Source organism: Rhea americana, unplaced genomic scaffold (assembly GCF_003343005.1).
Source record: "Rhea americana isolate MKP2758 unplaced genomic scaffold, rheAme1 scaffold_455, whole genome shotgun sequence".
Classification (NCBI taxonomy): Eukaryota; Metazoa; Chordata; class Aves; order Rheiformes; family Rheidae; genus Rhea; species Rhea americana.
The window spans coordinates 292,656-299,378 of NW_028186596.1; the positions used below are offsets into that span (position 1 = coordinate 292,656).

Below are 6,723 nucleotides of genomic sequence, written 5' to 3' on the forward strand. Positions count from 1 at the left end.
AAAAGATTTGTACGTTGCCCCTTTTCTTTAGAATTTGTCCCAAAAGTGTAACAAGGATGCTATAAAATCCTTTCCATTTTTTGGTGTTTCTCTCCATGTCACAACCTAAAAATCTGATCAAACTCCAATCTTTTTAGAAACGAAGATAAAAATTGTAAACCTAAAACCACCTCAATACCTTAAAAATGAACAAACAAACAAACAAAACCCATTATCGCAGCCAGGAGTTCTTACCCAAAAAGTAAAAAGTGACAAAAGGGATGTAATTATCTCTATTGATATTAGAGGCAACTTGCTCAAACCCTATTTTGGCTGTAAGCAGCTGTAAAAGAGAAAAAAGAGAGGCAGAGGGAATAATATGTTAAATGAGATGTTAAATAATACGTATTAAACAAACACAGTAACCAGCTTAACACAGACACATGAACTCTTACAAGAAGGCCCAGTTAAGCAACCAGAATTTAGAAAAACAATCAAAAGATCTGCTGTGTAACTTTTCCAACTTATTTTCCCTTTTGCCCTGTGCACTAACAGGTTTTTTTAAGAGGCCAAAGGTATCCAAAGTGAAATGTCACCATTCTTGCAAACGTAAATAAATTATTTATTAGAGGTAGACTGAGTATTCAGGATAAATTTATTTACCCTGGCAATAATATTTCTAAATGATCTATGAAATATTATGACATGGTAGCATGGCAGTTTACCTTTAAAGATTTCGTTCCAATCAGCAAGTGCACTCAGTGGGGGCAATATTTCTGTGCAGGGTCATCTAAATGTGAAGGCAACACTTACAAAAAGATGAAAAGGCCACAAGTACAATCTTTTCTTTGACACTGGCAATAAATAAATATAGAAGCAATAAATAAATACATCATTCAGCTCAAAAAGAAATGCAACCATTTTATGCTTCCCATCAGTCGAGTTTCTGCTGCTTGTAATTGAGAGGTTTAAAGGCAGGGTGGCTGAAGCAGGGACTAGAGCTCCCTAGCCACAGGACCAGGAATGCTACAAGGCTACCACTGGCAAAATACAGGTACCTATTGAACACAGGGAGACACAGGCTGCTCTTTACGCTTCTGTTTTTTGACCAAGGCAGTAACAACAACAGAAACCTAGCAATTATGTATTCCAGACAGAACTACTATTTTAAGAACAAGAAACTTCATTAATGACTTGGTGGGTTTTTTTTTTTATAAGTGAAATGCATGTGTGTACACAAACATATAAAAATCAGATCATTTAAATGCTAATAAGGTATTTGCTACACTTAAGCCCTTCTCCAAAATTACACAGAAGGCAAAATCTATTTTGTTGTAACATTTAAATCTATTTTAAAAGGTGTCAGTTGTTGATGATGAGATATTTGTCCTCCATGACAGGCCTGATAAAAAAAAATAGTAAATAAAGTGAGACAAAAAAATTCATTCATTCTAAAATTGGATGTCATATCCTCACATCCTGATGGGAATTTCAATGATGGGGAGAAATAAGAACACAGGAATACAGAATTAGGTTCCTGGAGCATTTTCAGTTAAAGTCTTACTTGATTTTTTTTTAATATATAAATGAATCAGCATATGCACAACAAAAGATCAGTTCTTGTCAAAAGAGCAGCTATCACACAGAGACACATCAACAGAATACAGAGACAACTAAAAACAGCTTACCTCTCTCCATAAAGTTATATGAGGAAACTCTGTGGCATAAACACAGATATCTTTTTAATCACAGGAGTCACCACTTGTAAGATCTACAAATTTTGCATAGAAAATTCATTTCTGAACATCACATTACTGAAACTATATTTTTAGAGTCACTAAGTTTATGCTAAATTTGATTGATATATAATCCAGTAGTTCACTTCCTGTGCTGCACTAATCTGCATTATAATATCTCCCCATAAAATCTATATTACTTTGTATAAATGTTATATCACAATACTAGTGTAATAATTATGGTGAATATTTATGTGTTCATAAATAGGTTCACTGTAGGTATCCTGTGCACTTCAGCCATGTAGGCTGAGATTCTTAATTTTCAGATCAACAGTGATTTTTAAAGACATTGTTGATACAATTCTGTTTACTATTCCTTATGAGAACCAAATGGGTAAATAAGAAGAAAAAACAAAAATAAAATAATTTTAATGGCATTTAAATAAACTGTAAAAGCTTTCTTTTTAAAATATGGATTTTGGTATGTGTATAGTCCCCAATGCATTATACCTAATGGATTATATTTAAGGAAAGCCTGATGAAACAGAAAGCATCTGAAAAAATGACACTAAAATCTATTTTCTTTCCCTCTTCCATCAAGTCTGCTTTACTTTGACTCCATTGTGATGTGGTTAGAGAGACATAAGGTTGATATAGTGATACGAACAAATGCAGCTCCAGCCCCRGCAGGACTTATACCATAGGACGTTATACTAGAATGCAGTGTACTTTAAACAACATGTTTCTGTAGTTTCTTTAAGTGTTATTTTTGACCTGGATTTTTTTGTTTGTTTTTAAACTGACCCCCTAGATCTTTGTGCATAAAATTTTAACATTCAAAAGGCAGAAAAACATGCTGAGATATGGATAGGTGTAGGTCTTAACAATGTACAAGTCCCAGGGTGTGTCATGATTTCCATCTCCATGAAGACAGTAAGCCTTAGCTTCTCCAGGGAAAGGCCTTGGGGATGAACCCCTACAAACTTGGCCCAGTTTTTGGTTTATAACTGAGTAAGGTGTCTTTTGCCTAATTTGCAAAACAAATACACAACTACACTACTGCTAAGCTTTAACATGCATTTCCCAGTCCCAGCTCTCACACCACACAGCTCTCTGCTCTCCCATGCGTATTTGTCAGGCCCATGTGAGTGTTAAGTAGGTAGGAACAGAAGGATCTTTCCTCCTGAAGAAACAGCGGCCCGTTTTAAATGCAGACACTTCTACTGCTGTAGAGCAAAGTATGAGATCACGGTGGCTAAGGCAGCAAAAGAGACATTCAAAATGTTGGTATTGCCTTAAAAAAATTCATTAGGATTCTTGTATCTTTTTGATACAGCTCCTTGCTTTTAAGTCTTTGTGCTACACCTCCACAAGCACTGAAAATTTTCCTTGTGTGAGGCCCAGAAGCTGCCACACAACCACAGGTTAAGGGAGCAGTTACCAAACTACGGGACAACCCTCTTGAGCTGGGCTTGGAGGAAAGCCCCCAAGCAAGGGGAGACATACAATGAATGAATGTCAGCCTCTTTTATATGTTGGGGCTTTGGCTGCAAGTGACTCCTGGTGGGTGAGACCTGTGTGCCAAGCTATGGGGAGTAAGGGGAGGCAGCAGATGTGATATGGGAACATGCTACCCAGTAAGGCCCTGTTAAGCAGCACACTGTCAGCTGCAGTAGAGGGCTACAGCCTTTCTCCTGTTCTGCGACATCAAGCACAGAAGCCGGCAGTCAGTGATTTACAGATCAGACTGACAAATCTGGCACACAGAGGTCTGGTGTAGCCATAGCCCAGGGCCGTAAATAACCAAGATTCAGGTCAGGCTGGGGGGACATGAGGCAAGGTAGCACAAGACGTGCACCCTCGTACAGAGACCAAAGGGTGATCAGCAAAGGAGCAAAGTCTATTTCCTCTGGAAAGCAACATGCTTTTGGCTGGATTTATTTCAATAAAGCAATAGTTGTCAGCTTCAAGAGATAAACTTCCCTCAGTTTCCTGCTCTTCTTCCTCCTCTCCCCTCCTACCCTCTATCAAAATTAACATGCTGCCCAGCACCTTTCTCCAAGTCTTTGCACTGGGGCTGTGTGCAGCTAAGAGGGGTGTGTACACCACGACAACAAAGAAATGAGAAAAGAATCATAAATATAGGCTGACATATTAAAAGGTGCAATACAAGATATATTTTGTTCACTGCTGAATCCAACTTGGTTCACTCTGCCCACTTATTCTAGTTAAATGCACATGTCAACATATAAAAAGTTATTTCAGACTGTAGCATTTTGTTACCCGAGCCAAGCCAAATGAACACAGGAATAGCAACAGTACACACGCCAAGGAAAATGAACTTTTTTTTCCTCCTACTGTAACATTTTTGGAGGCAGCCAATTATACATTTAAAAAAAAATCATGAATGAGCAGTGTAATTTTGGACCTGTAACTTAAAGTGAAGCATTCCTTTTAATATGAAATTAATATAATCATGACATTTTAACAGTATTTCATGGTTCTGCAATCTTCTATGAGGTCTCATTCTAAGTAAACCTATACACTGTATAAAAAGACCACAATAATCTTTTCCCACTAGTAAAATTGCTACTCTTATTGACTGCTACATATACAGGATTTTTTTCATACATAAACAGAATGTGGTCATTTCTGGGATCTGTAGATTACATTGGGGGCATATTAAGGGAATAATGCATCTGCCAAATTTGTTGGTGTGTTTTACAATGTCTAGATTTTTCTATCCTATGTTACTCTGTATATTTCCTGCCCTGATAAAAATGACCTCATTAACAAGAAATTTTAATAAGTACATATATAGTTTATTCTGTCTCAAAATCTGAACTTTTCTGGCTGCAGCTTACTTCTGTTTGGTGACATTCAATTGTACGTATAGCTTTGGAGAAGGAGGAGATAGGAGAAAGAAATGAAATAAAATAAAAAAAACCTCATTCCACACAAGGGATTTTTCTTGCTGAATGACATAACCATTACTTCAGTCAGTCTGAGCTATGGTCAGCCAGCCCAACCATCTCGTGAAATTAAGTAAACACAGAAAAGATATTTTTAGGATTGAAAATTACCTTCCAAATACAAGAAGTTTATTTTTGCCTTTCAAGGCAAAGAAGGAAATCACACAGCAGCATATGCAGTACTCCATTCCCTATATATTAAGGTTGTGTTAGTAGTTCCTGTCACCATTCAGTATCTTACCCCCCAAGCAGATAGATTTTACCACAGGAAAAAAAGTCTATTTTTACGATCCCAACTCAGGGCAAAATTTCACTGGGACTCTAGACTCTGACTTACTTTCAGTGATCCCTGCAGTACTAGTTACTCTGTAACTGGGGCTCAAAATAAATATTGTTCTCAATGTCTTAAACAGTGATATTTTTCTATGGTTATTAAGTTGTGCTAAAGAATGTAATAAAGAACAGGAGCTATGAGTACGTAGCAAAAACCCCAGGCATAAATAATAATAACATTCTGTCTTCACAGAGCTTTATAGATTCTAAAAAACAGAGGCTGAAAGGCATGAAATGCAAAAGACAACCAGTAAAAAGATGCAGATGTAAAAAATGCAAAGAATATATATACATATATATATATATATATATACACACACAAACACATATATACACCTAACGAGGTGTATATACAACTACATACCCAGTTAACATATAATGACTACACTGAAAAATGTTCAATAAGCATGCAAGGCTTCTTACAGCACTAGGCTTAAATGAAATATGGCCTGAAGCAAGATGTGTAGGTCAAGGAGGTCAGACTCCAAAATCCTCTAAGAAAATCAACTTTGTTTGTATTTTACACATCCAGCAAGAGTAGCTCCTTTTTCATTTCCAGTCACCTCCTCTGCCAAACTACCATCTTCCCAGGCTCATATTCCTGCACAAACTTCATCCTCTAGAGAGCTCCTCAGTCTCACGGCTGTCTCCTGTCATGGCACACAAGCTTTTACCAAGGGGCAGATGTCCGCTACAACAGCGTAATGATAAGGGTGAACAGACAGGCCAGGCCTAATAGAGTCCTGGAAATGCAAGTGCTTAGGAAGCTACTCTGGTCTTCAGTACCTGGCCACACATTTTTGAAGAGGAGTATCCAATTTCTAAGGTAATCATATGTATAAATTGCAAGATGAGCGTACTTGGTGGATGCAGTCCATCTGCTCTTTGGAAATGGTTTCTGAATGACTTACCTGGACTAATTTCAGATGTGTATGGTAGTGCTGTGACAAAATGAGAACCCCTCTTTGCCCCAGCTCCTGGGCACTTGCTGAGGGTACATCTTCCTGCAAAGGGATTACAGATTTTAGATACAATGAGAGAGAAAATAGTTATTTCGTCTCTGATTACAAATACCGAGGCACACTGAGTGCTGCACAAAGATGCTAACACTCCTTGTACGGCACCCACTCAGTCCTGTAAGCCTTTCCCTTCACAGATGAGAGGTCTGTCACAGAGGAAATGACTGTTGTGGCATTAGAAGCCCTCCAGATACATAGGGTGACAACAAGCTCTGCAAAGTGTATAAAGGCTGCAGACACTAAACACTTTGAAAGACAGTAATTAAAATAACATTAATGCAGAGCTCATGCGAAGGCCGTGTAGGAATTTTAAAAAATTGCTGAGAGAGTACATGGGCTTCTGCTGCCTCCTAGGGTATGTCCTCATGGCAGTGCCTGCTACTTGTGAGACACCTGGACTAATGTTGAACGCACTGACTGCACTGAAGCTGGAAATGTACTTACCGTGGCAGAGAGGTGAGGATGCTTTGGTTTTGCATGAATACTTGGCCTCTCTGATGGCTTTTCTGTTTCCCCTGGGAATGTGCAGTAATATCTACCAGTGACTGATATAGCTGGTTACAATCATTGCAACTAGATTGCCTCGAAAAACCTGTCATTTTAAATAAACCCAATATATTTGATATTTATCCTAACTGTCTTTTGATTTTGAGACTTCGGGGTTCCTGCATTTCATGTGTTTAT

At 38.0% G+C, this 6,723-nt stretch overlaps 1 long non-coding RNA gene across 3 annotated transcripts in view; it reads right to left on the bottom strand.

The window, feature by feature from the left end:
- LOC146589467 (uncharacterized) overlaps positions 1–6,020 on the bottom strand; it is a 52,897-nt gene extending 46,877 nt beyond the window's left edge. For all 3 annotated transcript variants that reach the window (XR_014897170.1, XR_014897169.1, XR_014897171.1), the window contains exon 1: positions 5,932–6,020. This is a non-coding gene — a long non-coding RNA (uncharacterized LOC146589467). The remainder of the gene's footprint in view (positions 1–5,931) is intronic.
- Positions 6,021–6,723: the final 703 nt, after the last annotated feature.